Source organism: Danio rerio, chromosome 7, assembly GCF_049306965.1.
Source record: "Danio rerio strain Tuebingen ecotype United States chromosome 7, GRCz12tu, whole genome shotgun sequence".
In the NCBI taxonomy this organism is placed as follows: domain Eukaryota; kingdom Metazoa; phylum Chordata; class Actinopteri; order Cypriniformes; family Danionidae; genus Danio; species Danio rerio.
In genome coordinates, this window is record NC_133182.1 from 64684164 (window position 1) to 64697736 (window position 13573).

General features: G+C 38.3%; 1 protein-coding gene and 1 long non-coding RNA gene across 2 annotated transcripts in view; one reads left to right on the forward strand and one right to left on the reverse strand.

Moving 5' to 3' along the window:
* Positions 1 to 13573, forward strand: part of stim2b (stromal interaction molecule 2b) — an 860843-nt gene that overhangs the window by 55732 nt on the left and 791538 nt on the right. The window lies entirely within an intron of this gene.
* Positions 12709 to 13509, reverse strand: LOC141375174 (uncharacterized). Its single transcript, XR_012382784.1, has 3 exons — positions 13422 to 13509; positions 12868 to 12936; positions 12709 to 12790 (listed from the first exon to the last, which is right to left on the reverse strand). It is a non-coding gene; the product is annotated as an uncharacterized lncRNA (long non-coding RNA).

A 13573-nucleotide genomic window follows, 5' to 3' on the forward strand; every position in this document is an offset into this window, starting at 1 on the left:
AAAGTCTGTTCCCTTTTTAGGACACATTGTGTCAGTCGAGGGAGTGCGCATGGATCCAGAGAAGGTTCAGGCTGTGGTAAATTGGCCAATTCCGGAGTCTCGTAAGGCCCTGCAGAGATTTCTGGGCTTCGCTAATTTTTACAGGCGTTTTATTCGCAATTTCAGCCAGCTCGCCGCCCCTCTGACGTCCTTAACCTCCGCCAAGACTCCCTTCAGGTGGTCGAGTGTAGCACAGGCTGCGTTCACTAAACTGAAAGGCTGTTTTGTTTCAGCCCCCATTCTGGTGACACCTGATCCAGCCCGGCAGTTCGTGGTGGAGGTTAACGCGTCAGAGGTGGGGGTGGGCGCTATCCTGTCCCAGCGCGCCGCCTCGGATGACAGAATTCATCCGTGCTCGTTTTTCTCACATCGATTATCTCCCGCAGAACGTAATTACGACATTGGTAATCGGGAGTTGTTGGCTGTCAAACTCGCATTGGAGGAATGGCGTCACTGGTTGGAGGGTTCGGGGGTTCCCTTTATTGTTTGGACCGATCATAAGAACCTCGAATACATCAGGTCTGCCAAACGACTTAACTCCAGGCAGGCTCGGTGGGCATTATTCTTCGGACGTTTTGACTTTACCATTTCTTATCGACCGGGTTCCAAAAACACCAAACCCGACGCGTTATCCCGTCTTTTTGATTCTTCCGAGCGCAATCCATCTCCTGAGCCCATCGTTCCCCAGAGCATTTGTATTTCTGCGGTGACATGGGAGATCGAGAGCAGGGTCCGCACAGCCCTGGATGGGGTAACGCCCCCGGCCGGATGCCCACCCAGTCGTTTGTTTGTGCCGGAGGAGATTCGGTCTGACGTCATTCGGTGGGGACATTCCTCCAAAGTGGCTTGTCATCCGGGGCTGAGTCGTACCTTATTTTTGGTTAAACAGCGATTTTGGTGGCCAGCTATGGCACGGGACATACACGAGTTTGTTTTGGCCTGTTCTGTTTGTGCTGTTTCTAAGACTTCTAATCGCCCTTCTGCTGGACTCCTTCAGCCGCTGTCAGTGCCTTCGAGACCCTGGTCGCACATTTCGCTAGATTTTGTCACTGGTCTCCCGCCATCCAGTGGCAATACGGCTGTTTTGACCGTAGTGGACCGGTTCTCGAAGGCTACTCATTTCATTCCTCTGCCCAAATTACCCTCAGCCAGAGAGACAGCGGATGCTGTCATTAATCACGTCTTTCGCATTCATGGCCTCCCGACGGACGTGGTTTCTGACAGGGGGCCCCAGTTTGTCTCTAAATTTTGGAGAGAATTTTGTCATATATTGGGAGCGACTGTAAGTCTTTCTTCTGGTTTTCATCCTCAGAGTAACGGACAAACAGAAAGGGCCAATCAAGATCTCGAGCGCATGTTACGTTGTTTGGTTTCCCAAAATCCCTCCACTTGGAGTCAGCAGCTCCCATGGGTGGAGTACGCACACAATTCATTACCAGTGTCGGCTACGGGCCTCTCTCCGTTTCAGTGTAGCCTAGGTTACCAGCCACCAGCTTTTCCCAGTCTGGAATCCGAAATCGCGCTCCCCTCCGCCCACGCCTTTGTCCAGAGGTGTCGACGCACTTGGAGCAGGGCCAGACAGACCCTCCTCCAAGTGGGTGCGCGCACTAAGGCTAAAGCTGATCGCCACCGGTCGAAGCCTCCCGTTTACGTCGTCGGTCAAAAAGTGTGGCTTTCAACTAAGAATATTCCTTTGCGTTCCGTATGTAATAAACTTGCACCTAAATTCATTGGCCCATTCACTGTCATCAAGATCATTAGTCCGGTGGCAGTCCGCCTTAAACTTCGTCCAGCGTACAGGAGAATACATCCCGTGTTTCATGTTTCCAAATTAAAGCCCGTTTTTCATACGGCAATTAACCCGCCCACACCGGTCCCCACCCCCCCCCCCCCCCCCCCCCCCGCGTCTCGTAGATGGGGAGACCGTTTATTCGGTTAAGCGTATTCTGGACTCGAGACGGAGGGGGCGAGGATTTCAGTACTTGGTGGACTAGGAAGGTTATGGTGCGGAGGAGAGGAGTTGGGTTCCTGCAAGGGACATACTGGATCACTCTCTTATTGATGATTACAATCGCCAGGTAAGCTCTTCTGGGAGCACCAGGAGGTGCTCTTAGGAGAGGGGTAATGTCACGGTTGCAGGTTTGTGCTCTTTTCCGGAGTGTATGATTGATCACGTGGGTTTGTTTTGTTTTGGTTGTCCATGTGTATTTGTTATGCTCACGTGACATGACGACACTCAGCGGGGCTGATTACTCACCAGCTGAGGCTCATTATTAGCCCTATATCAGGGCAACGTTTCTATGTCTCTTTGTCAGTTCGTTACACCTGTTCTCATGTGTGTTATCTGTGCTCAGGCCCCTGAGGAGAATTTTCTGGACCCTGTTTTCCTGTCTGTTCCTGCCCTGTGTTCGTCGTCCTCCTACCTGTCACTATCTTTGTTTGTTTATTTTGACTTGGTCAAATAAACTTTATCACTTGCACTTGGATCCTCTTTGACTTTTATTTTTGAACGTGACAGTTCCTGGAGATCTACCTTCCTGCAGATTTCAGTTGCTATCCATATCAAACACACCTAAACCAATTAATTAGGACCTGAACACCACTTGATAATTACAGGCAGGTGTGTTTGATATGGGTAGCAACTGAAATCTGCAGGAAGGTAGATCTCCAGGAACCGGATTGTGCACCCCTGCTCTATACCATGGGGGTCAAACTCCAAGTTCCTGGAGAACTGCAGCGCAGCAGAGTTTAGTAACCACCCTGCTTCAACATTACCTGCAGATTTCTAACAAGCCTTAATTAGTTTGATCATGTGTGTTTAATTAGAGTTACAGCTTAAAGTCCCGGTCACACTGCACTTTTCTCCCTATAGACTTCCATTCATACGTATGTGAGTACTGCAGACCTGGAATGCTAGCTCATGCGACAAATTTCATAATTCGCAGCATTGGAAAGTTCAAGCTTGGAGAAAACTGACATGCGAAATCACATCATGTGATTGCTTGAGACCAATCAAAGATCAAAACATGACCTCTCTGGCTTGCTTTTTCAATCTCTAATTATTTTGTTTAATTCCACTTCGCAGTGCAGTATGACAGAATTTTGCATGCTCAAATATTAATGTGACCGCAGCCTTACTGTGCAGACCTGTAATATGTAAGACAATATTTATATCTGCTTATTTCTTAATTTTGTTATACATTTTCTGTTATTTATTTGTTTGGTGCCAAAACAATAAAATAAATTTGTTTGAAAAAAATGTTATGCCTTCTATTTTTAAATAACAGTTAAGAATACTGATTAATTTTAGTAACACTACAATAATTATATATGACATACTATTAATGTTTATGCAGTATAATGCTGTGATTTGTAACACTACAGTACAGTAATTAACTGTACACAGTTTCCAGTTAGTTACCACTACTGCTCTATTACAGTAATTAACTGGCAACACTGTTGCCAGCCACTCACTGTAATGGTTCAGTTACAGTAATTTAATGGCAACACTGTTGCCAGTTATTTACTGTTACCGAACTTTTACAGTGAGTAGCTGGCAACAGTGTTGCCAGTATTCTACTGTAAAAAAAAAATCCCGGTAAGGTCTAACAGTGTGGTATACTCTCTTTGTAAAAATTTCAGTACCGCTTGACTTTTGAAAACTTAAAAGTTTTATTGTTTTGTTTGTTTGTTTTTGTGTTGTTTTTTCGATTAAATTAATAATGAAAGTATATTTATAAATTAATATAAGTAAAATTTGTTAATTTTCTTTTTTTAAGATCAAAGAAGAATTCAAAGAATTGACGGCTGCTGATGTGGAGTCTACCTTCATTGAAAATTTGGACAATTACACAGAACAGCTCGTCCATTTATTTCACAAAAAGGGGGGAAGTGCAGGATGCAAAATCTGTGATGTGATGAAATTGCTGGAGCAGGTATTGTTTACTGAAAATTCTGCTTGCCTGTTTTTGCATTTAAATTTTAGATGTTCATTATCTCTACCATGTAATGCATTTTAAAATACTACAATTTATTTGTATATTTTTTCTATTTGCACTCACAGTGTGGACATTCTCTGGGAGGTGGTGATATGCTGTCTGACTGTGTACCTGTCTGAGAACCTCGAGAAGCTGATTACACATTACCTGGTTAGTGAATGTAGTTAATTTAGTTCACTTTCAAATGAATTTTGTAGAAGGTTTTAATTGCAAACCTGAAAATACAATTAAGCATGTAAAATATCAATTTAGAAAGAGAAACTTTTTTTTTATATTTGAGTGATTTTAGTCATCTTAAATTAGGTTCAACAAAAAATGAAAATTTCCTGTTTTTTAAATCACCCCAGCCAATCGAAGATGTGGGTAACTTTTTTTCTTCTTTAGTAGAACAGTAAAGAAAATTTGGAACCAAAGCATCTGTGGTCTTTAATAAAATGCTAGTTAGCATGAAGAGTTAGATGCTAGTAAGATGAAAGTTAGTGAACGAAGACCACAGTTTAAGTTTATTTTCTTTACTGTTCTACTGAAGAAAAGTTCTAATTTTCAGGTTCTGATTGTCTTTTTCAGTTTCTTACTTTTTCCCCCTTTTTTACTTGGCTGTGCCTTTTTATTTTTTTATGAACTGATGCATAATATACATTTTGTTTTGTTTTTAGGACACCTGAGGGGAAACGGACCAGCTGGACATTGGAGAGGACATACCAAAAACTGTGACCATACGCACACATACACTACGGACAATTTAGCCTACCCAATTTACCTAAACTGCATGTCTTTGGACTTGTGGGGGAAACCGGAGCACCCGGAGAAAACCCACATCAACACGGGGAAAAATAACAAATGAACCAGCGACCTTCTTGCTGTGAGGCAATTGTTCACAGTGTTTCACAAGCACAGGTTTGAACGCTACTTTTAAGAATACTCTTGAAATAGTTTTTAACTATTGTTTCTATTAAAGCAGTACATTTGTAAAAAAATATTTGTGTTTTTTTGAACACCTCAAAATGTTTTCAGGAAATGTTTTAAGATGCATTTGTCTAATAAAGAAGTTCTTTACTTTAATCCTGTTATCTGTGTTTTTTCCACCCTTTGTAATGTATAGCTAATTGTAAGTTAACTGATAAGTGACTTAGTATTTCAAACTTTAAAAGAACTAAACATTTTCAGTTAAATTAGCTTAAGATTTTATAATTGGGTAAACAGAACTTTAATGATAGAAATAGCTTAAATTTGTAAACAAAAAATGCTTAAAATATTAAGTTACACCAACCAATAAATTTGAGCAAAACCATTTGCTAAAATTAAGCATCACCAACTATAGATTTTTAGGTAATATTGCTTTAAATTTAATGTGTAAATTGCTTAAAAAGAGGGATGCAAAAATCATGCACTATATTCTTAAGTAAATCTAGCATATTTTTTCAGTGTGTAATAAATATGCCGTTTTGTGATTAATCATGATTAATTACAAAAAAAGTGTGATTAATCACATTAATTTTTTAATCATTTGACAGCTGTAATGATAATATATTCATCTGGTTTAACTTGTTTTCAGCATTTGATGTAAAATCCCTTATTTTGGTGGTTTCATGGTAATTTTGTAGTGTAGTAATCTTGTTTAAAAGTCTGCAAGATTTAACAGGACATTTATTGATCTTATTTGCAGAAGAGTAGTATCAGAATCAGTTTAAAACTGCTTATATGGGCACTTAAGTGTGAATGTATTGTTTACAACGTTTTATTTTTGCTTACATTTTTAGATGATATTATATGTGCATATGAATTTATGGTAATTTATTTTTACATTTCTACTTGTTGTAATATTGTATGTTAGGCACCTGGGTCTGAGAGTAACACAATATGATTCTCTGTGTTTTCTGTACATGTGGTTAAATTGACAATAAAGCTGACTTTGACTTATATTTATATGTTTATTGCTGAACGACAAGGTTAGTGTTCTACTTGCCTCATGACAAAGTGAATGATTTCAGATTCTCTGCACATTTTACAATTTATTCATTTAAAAATGAGGATTAATACTCAAAATCGTCAATTGTTAAATCAATGACTACATTATCAATTATCATAAATATAAGAAACTAGTTATTATACACATAGTTTAAGAGTAGGCACTAAGGCCCAATCCTTTTTCAACAAGTTCCACTTATTTTGACATTTCTGGCCTCGCTCCTCACTAATAGTAGTAGTAATATAATAAATAAAAATACTACAAGCAAAATTAATACAAGAAATACAAATCAACAATCATTTAGGATTGTCTAGGCCAGGGGTGTCAAACTCAATTCCTGGAGGGCCGAAGCCCTGCACAGTTTAGTTCCAACCCTGCTCCAACACAATTACCTGTAGGTTTCAAACAACCCTGAAGGACTCAATTAGTTTGATCAGGTGTGTTTAATTAGGGGTGGAACTAAACTGTGCAGAGCTGCGGCCCTTTTGGAACTGAGTTTGACACCTGTGGTCTAGGCAGTTAAACATTATTCAGCAACACAATTTAAATCACCACCGTATAATAATAATAATAATCCTGTATCGTTTTCATTTAGTAAATATTTATATAATGTACAATTAATCTTTAAGCTGTACACATTTAATTTGCTATGTCCAAATGGCTTCAATTTGCTGGAAATGCTTACACAGTCACAGGCCTTAAAAACACATGCAAATAATAAACATTTAGGATTTAAAGTTGGAATGACTCCAGAATGTTGTTAACTGTAATGTTTGGTCAACTATTATCCCAACTACATTGCAGATGCCTGCAGTTTGACTATTATGGACTCGCACATTGCGACATCGATGATACAACGACATATTGTGCAGTCCTATTGTAAATTAGATCAAATTAACTTTTTTGAAAAAGTACTGAGAATTGCATTAAACATGACCTTAATAGTCACATCAGATATTTAGTGTGTCTCAATGAATGCAAGTTTTAAAGAGTCCAGACAGCAGTTTACCTCTTTGTTTGAATGATTCAGTTGTTTGACCGAATCATCTCATTCATTAGACTTTACTACCACCTACTGGAAGATTTAGATTCTTATTTTCAGGATTATTCTCATTTGAAAAAAATCACATTTTTTATATTAAAATGCAATTAAAATACAATAAACTATATTCTTTGAAATAAAGGAATAGTTCACACAGAAAATATTTTAGTCAAAATTTACACATTTTTGTGCCATTTAAATTTGTATGAAGTTATTTGAAGGGTGACGCAGTGGGTAGCACGTTTGCCTCACAGCAAGAAGGTCGCTGGTTCGATGCTCGGCTCAATTGGCGTTTCTATGTGGAGTTTGCATGTTCTCCTTGGGTTCGTGTTGGTTTCCTCCGGGTACTCCGGTTTCCCCCACAGTCCAAAGGCATGCGGTACAGGTGAATTGGGTAGGCTAAATTGTCCGTAGTGTGTGTATGTGGATGTTTCCCAGAGATGGGTTGCGGCTGGACGGGCATCTGCTGCGTAAAAACTTGCTGGATAAGTTGGCGGTTCATTCCGCTGTGGCGACCCCGGATTAATAAAGGGACTAAACCGACAAGAAATTGAATGAATGAATGAATTTATTTGTATTGTGGACTATTTTTGTAAATGTTTACCTGCTCACTTCTTTTCACTTTTAACACAACAGTGAACTGAAATCTTCTTTCGGTGGTCATTTGTGAACATAAAATTTGTGCAAAAAATTAGCATTAAATCAATTTATTAGGTCACTTTCCTCAGGGCTGTAAGTATTACATGTTTGGTTAAATAAACAATTTATTTAATTAAATAAATAATGATATATATATATATGTTTTGTGTGTGTGTGTGTGTGTGTGTGTGTGTGTGTGTGTGTGTGTGTGTGTGTGTGTGTGTGTGTGTGTGTGTGTGTGTGTGTGTGTGCGTGCGTGTGTGTGTGTGTGATTTTGTAGTTTCTTTCGGCCATTCAGGTGGCATCTTCTGTCTGGAGCATCAGGCTGTCATCTCCTGCTGTCAAGAATCAGGTGGTTTGCCTTGGTCGGGCATCTCAGCTGAGACCTGTCCACTATGGGTGACCCTACCGGTAGCTGTGAAGTACCAGTGGCGTAGCTCTCAGCATCACTGATGCACACAAGCCCTCACAGCACGTCAAGCTGCAAACCGTGTGAGGGACCCTAACCTACACTAACCCAACAGCCAACACTAACAACTAACAACCACTAATGTGCCAAAAAACACTCAGAGGAGACCAGCAACACACAAGAAACCGCCTAGACAACCTTGCTAAACGCATGTCAACATCCAGCAAACCATCCAAAAGAACCCAACAACCTGAGAGCCGAATATCAGCAGCACTGACCGTCACCAAAACATCCAGCAATGTGATAAAACTTGAATGAAAAGTAAAATTTGATGTCATGCAAACTTATTCTATAACTATATACAATATATACAGTATGTACATACGAGCCCTTGATCCTTCATCTGGCACTAGTATGGCTCAGTGCCTGGGTTTCTTCCTCCGGGGCTCCTTGGGCAGTGGCTCTCTGCTGATGTCCACCCTGAATCTAGGAGCGACGCTGGACTCGGACCTGCTCTCCGTGATGATCACACGTCCATCTGGTTGCTCGGTCTCCTCCAGTGCAGGCCGGTCCAGCTTCTCCCAGAGCCGCTGCTTGATCTCGAGTCCTTGCTGAAGGCTGTATCGGCTAGCGCGTCTCTTCTTGGTGGAGCCCATCACACTGGAGTAGATCTGCTGAAAGTCCCGCACACTCCGACCGTGGATGGAGAGGGGCTCCTCCTGTGGACACTCACCCGCTGAGGAGGAGACTGATGCTGCGGGACGGAGGACAGGAAGAACAGCCGCGTTCCTCAGGTACCTCTCCTCCAGGGAAGTGTCCGACGAGCTGCAGGTGTCCGGCCTGGCCGCCGCTGCTGGCTCCTCAGAGGAAGAGACGCGCTCCAGCAGGAAGTCCTTCAGGTGCCCGGGGCGCGTCCTGGTTCTTCTCGAGCGCCGCAGAGTCATCACGAACAACTTCAAACACTTCTCAAACTGCTAAAACTTTGCCAACAGGAGATTTGTGCAGAAGTTTGTAGATGATCAGCACTGATTACTTTATAGACAGTTGTGTGGATGTTTAAACCAATTCAAGTTGCCATGGTGACAGAATGACGACGAGACTCATTTAAATGTAAACAATAATTGATTTCAGCGTTAAGTCAATTAGAGCAGCAAAAGCTGTGTGTTTACAGTACAGTATTTGTTAAATGTTACTAAATACAGAAAACATCTTAATAATCATGTATTACCAGCCCCATATACCTAAAAAATAAATATTGTCCTCGTTTTTCTTTATTATATTTTTACTTTTGAACTTCGTCTTACGTTTCCACGTCAGAAGTCTGCTCACGTTAGCAGTGGCGTGGCAGCCCCTTTAATAGTGCGTGTGTGTGGTGATGCGACCCGTTTATATAATCACTTTTTAAGGACTTAAATTAATGTGTACGTCCTTAAAACATTGGTAATTAGTTCCAAAACACTACCTTACAATAGCCACAGCAGGGGTGGGCTGGGTTGTGTTAACCTGTGAATGTTTAAAATTTCAGTTTAAGACTGATGGTGGGTGTGTGTGTGTGTGTGTGTGTGTGTGTGTGTGTGTGTGTGTGTGTGTGTGTGTGTGTGTGTGTGTGTGTGTGTGTCTGTCTGATCTTGTTGACTGTTGTGTGTATTGTGCGTTGAGCTGGAACCAGAGGGATTACTGTGCTGGGTTCTGTCAGGAGCGCTGGGTCTCTCTCTGGTCCTCTCCTTCATTCTGGTTCCTCTTCCGTGTGTTTCATCCGAGCCGAGCCTACATGGCATATTTTTTATGTGTTTAAATGTTTCCTCATTATCAATAACCAAGCAAGTGCATGATATTTAGTAATAATCACTTTATTCAGTGTCTCATAAAAATTAGTATTTTAACATGTGTTCTCAAGGGACAGCACTATTGATCTTATTCTGCAATGTGCTTCTGATTCAGTTCCTTATGGAAAAAATACATATGAATAATAAAAGGCAGAAAGCGGTCAAACTACCAGTGTGTGTACATGACTATACAGACAAAGTAGAATGATATAATAATAAAATATCAGAGCCTCGAGCAGCACAATGGGCTGTTTTAACCTCTAAAAATGTAAAAAGCGGCAGTAAAATTATTATTAGTTTATTGATTCTGAAAATATTTAGTGATCCATGCATACATTTGTCATTTAATAAAGGAATCACTACTCTTAGTTGTACCCCTTAAACCCAAAATATTTGCTTAAAGTGTTTTATTTTTTACTATTATTTATTTATTTATTTAAATTTTAGTTACATTTCTTTTATTTAGTAATTCTGTTTGATGTTATATTTAATGATGCTAATAATGAATGGTCTTTATTTATAATAATGATAATAATCCCATTTAAATACAGTTGTGGCAGAAGAAATAAGAGACCAAGAACTTTCTCTGGATTTATGGGTTTAAGTTAAATGTTAATAGGCATTTTATTCTATAAAGGTCTGATAACATTTCTTCAACATTTCAAATAAAAATATTGTCATTTAGAGCATTTTTAAGCAGCCACAGTCAGAAAAATGAACTGTGACTGAAAAGCAAGGTTAGTAAACTGACTACTTACTGTAACTCCTCTAAAGCTACACTGTTAGACCTTACTGGGTTTTTTTTTACAGTAGAATACTGGCAACACTGTTGCCAGCCACTCACTGTAAAAGTTTGGTTACAGTAAGTAACTGGCAACAGTGTTGCCAGTTAATTACTGTAACTGAACCATATATATATATATATATATATATATATATATATATATATATATATATATATATATATATATATATATATATATAGCAACATAAAGCATCAGAGTACATGGGTAATGGTTGAGCAGTCATTTACCATTTATTATCACAGTAACTATCTGTAATGGGTACATAAAGTAAATTACTGTAATTTATTCTTTGCAATACAAAATTTCATACAAATCCTGCTCCTTTTACAGTAAAATACTGTTTCCTTTTATTACAGCAAAACACTGGCTATTTTACAGTTATTTACTGCATAATCTACAGTAAGGGTTAACAGTGTACTGTAAAACATTAGTATCGTGTTGACTAAAATGAGCATGTCTGAAATCCTGATACTATACTATACTATACTTCTAATTTACAAAATAAAACAATAATAATGACAAATTACAAGAGAAATTTACAATATCTAAAATTATTAAAATCTATTTTTTTTTATTTTGACAATCAATTTTTTATAGGAAAAACCCACTATCTATTAAGCAAACTTTTTAAAGAAGTCTCTTCTGCTCGCCAAACCTGCATTTGCTCCAAAGCACAGCAAAAACAGTCCAATTATTATTATTATTATTATTATTATTATTATTATTATTATTATAATAATAATTATTATTATTATTATTATTATTATTATTATTATTACTATTATTATTATCATTACTATTATTATCAATATTTATTAGCATTTAATTCGTTTTTTTTTTTTTTTTTTATTCTTTGATGATTAAAATATTCAAATAGCTGATAAACCTGAAATAAAAAAGCTTTTGTAGCATTATATTACAATATTAAATAGCTTGGAGCAAGCAGATTTATTAACTTTTTTTTTTTTTTTTTTAAATGAACAGTTTTATTTAACAAGGATATTTTAACTTGAGCAAATGTGACGATAAAGTCATTTAAAATGTCTTGCATGTTTAATTCTGATAAATGCAGTTCTTCTGAAATTTCTGTTTATCAAAGAAAGCTGAAAATCTTCCCCCTGTAAGCCTGTCCGCTCTGCCCACCAGGATGTAGATGTCTGTCTGAAGGACTGCAGTCCCACCTGAAAGAAGAAGAACAGGATGCTAAACTACATAGAAATAGAAATGAATTCATGTGTAAAGTACTGACTATCGTGACCTCAGTTCAGATGAATACAGTAATTTGACCTTATTTTATTGCGCATGTCATGTAAATGTGTTACATCTACTGGGAAGAACGAATTAAACAAATATGTCACCCAAAAATAAAAATCCCCCCATAAACATTTATACACCTGACCTGAGTCTGACTTGAGGGTATACTGTATGATGGAGTAAATGTTGGGGTAATTTTCATTTTCGGGTGAACTATTCTTTTAAGCCAAAGTTGTCAATAGACCCTTTTCACATTTCTGTCGTCATAGTAGGGAAAACTTAGAGCGCAGTGAATGGAAGAGTGAGTACAACAAATAACTTAATAAAATAATAAAAGACAAACTCCACAATGGAGTTATAAAGACTTTCAGAAAAGGAAAAAAACTAGTGTGGGACTGATGACAGCAGCCAGAGGAGAGAATAACGTTCATTTTACTCTCAGCCTCGTAGACGCTGCATTGGAAACACATTGCACAAGCGGTAATTCATTTTTTGTAATTCGAAGCAAGATGATATGATACATTCATAAACACATATAAATGTTCATTTGTTTTTTTTAAATCAAAATGTTAAAAACTTTTAAGGATTTCAGATGCCGAAGACAGCTAAACACGTCAGGCTTGTGAAAAGGCTACAGTAGTATCAGAAAGCTATCAGTAAATCGTTGTTATGTGTTTTGTGTCTGCTGTGTTGTCCAACAGAGGGTTCCAGAAACTGGCGGATGGTATTTGAAGGTTGTCTGTCGCTTTCAAGATGGCCAGCCATTCTGGATCAAACTCAAGCTTCTTGTAGGAGCTTCCTCCACAATCTGCAATGACAAAACAACAGAATCTACTTCTGGATCTCACTAAACATGCTGAATGATGGAAACAGGAGGATCATTACCTGAAAGAAGACATTCGACAAGTGAGAGAAACCTGTTGATCTTCAGCAGCATTATTCATGATTCTCAGCCTGAAGAGACAAACAGCTTATTGTTATTCATTTTAAACTGATCTCTACATTTTATTCAGCCTTTTTCACACATTTCATGCCTGAAGCCTGTAACTGTACAGATATAAAGTCAGATTTGTGTTCACATTGTCATAAATAAAAACAGCCTTATGTTGTAACTGATATAGTGAATGTTACACTTTATATCCGCATCACTTATTGCCTAACAGAACTAAAAACTTGCTTTTATTATAGCTAAAAACAAACAAACAAACAAAAAAAAAAATAAGACTTTACCCAGAAGAAAAAAATATTATAGGAAATACTGTGAAAAATCTTCTGTTAAACATCCTGTGGGGAAAAAAAAAACATTTACAGGTGGGTGGATAATTTTGACTTCATTTTACAATGAAGGCATTTTAGTTGGCTATGTGTGAAATAGGCTTAATCTAAAGGTAACCAAAAGCTTTTTTAAAAGCACTGAGTGACAGTGAATAAGTTCCCACCTGGTGCTGCATCAGTGTTGAGTTCAGAGCAGGTGAGAAGAGATCCAGTCTCTGGCCTGCAGGTGCTCTAGAAGCCTGGCAGCAGCAGCAGGACTTCCCAAAGTATACAGCTGTCCACCAACTGTTCAATTCAAGTCAGGTTTATTTGTACA